Source organism: Chaetura pelagica, unplaced genomic scaffold (assembly GCF_000747805.2).
Source record: "Chaetura pelagica isolate M959 unplaced genomic scaffold, ChaPel_1.0 scaffold212, whole genome shotgun sequence".
Lineage (NCBI taxonomy): Eukaryota > Metazoa > Chordata > Aves > Apodiformes > Apodidae > Chaetura > Chaetura pelagica.
The window spans coordinates 1,831,078-1,832,211 of NW_009952365.1; the positions used below are offsets into that span (position 1 = coordinate 1,831,078).

The window sequence follows — 1,134 nt, forward strand, 5'->3', positions numbered from 1 at the left end:
TTCCTGCTGGCACTTGCTGGGGAATGATGCTCTGTACAGCCAGGAGCAGAGAGCTTTGAAAAGCAGGGACGTGTGCCCCTGGCACCGTTTTGCCAAGTGCTTTGGCATCATACAGGGCATGAATGCACCGGGTCTGGATCTGGTTGTTTGCCAAGTCCTTTGCTCTGCTGGTCCTCTCTGGATCTGCATGTCACATCCCCGTTGTGGGGACCACGGCCTCCCTCGAGTCATTTCTCTGACTGTGTCACCTCCCCCAGCTCAGCTGCTTCTTACCTCTGAAGAGCACAAACCTGCTGGGAAGAGGAGGGGGTCCCCCCCATCCCAGGGGATGCTGCTGGCCTGGGGACCACGCAAGGCTTTGGGCATCTCAGTGCCTGGCCGTGCTAGCCCCGGGACACGGTGCAGGACTTTCCCATTGCAGGTGTGGGGTCCCTGCTGGCCCGATTCCAGCTCTCAGAGGGGCCCAGCACCCCGGCCCCCCTGGCCGTGCAGTTCACCAGCGAGGGGAGCACCCTGTCCAGCTGCGACATCGAGCTCGTGGGTGCCGGCTACCGCTTCTCCCTCATCAAGAAGAGGTTTGCAGCAGGTAGGTTCCTCACTGGTAGGGGTGGCAGTGTCCCTGGTGGTCCCCTCCAGCCATGCTGGCATGCCTGGCACTCTTTGTTGAGTGGTCAAGCCCAGAGGTCCCACCACAGAGTGGTGGCTGAGGGGCAAAAGCTCCTTGCGTGAAAGAAATCCTGGCACAGCTCGTCAGAGCCTGGAGTTTCATGGGCGCTTTCCTGCTCGTGGCTCCTGCACAAAAGGCAAGGGCTGGAGGTCTCCAGGAAGAGCTTCAGCTCCCTTGCTGCAGAGAAATACCAGGATTTGCCCCTGTGCCCCTCGTGGGTGTGGGGTCGGGGGAGGTGGGGAGCCAGCCCCTGGGAATTGGGGCTGCTCCATCCCCTGGGAATCAGGGCTGCACCATTCCCTGGGAATCGGGGCTGCTCCATTCCCTGGGAATCAGGGCTGCACCATTCCCTGGGAATCGGGGCTGCTCCATTCCCTGGGAATCAGGGCTGCACCATTCCCTGGGAATCGGGGCTGCTCCATCCCCTGGGAATCAGGGCTGCTCCATCCCCTGGGAATCGGGGCTGC

At 61.7% G+C, this 1,134-nt stretch overlaps 1 protein-coding gene across 1 annotated transcript in view; it reads left to right on the forward strand.

Moving 5' to 3' along the window:
• SGIP1 (SH3-domain GRB2-like (endophilin) interacting protein 1) overlaps positions 1-1,134 on the forward strand; it is a 37,717-nt gene that overhangs the window by 36,147 nt on the left and 436 nt on the right. The gene's annotated exons all lie outside the window — the stretch shown is intronic.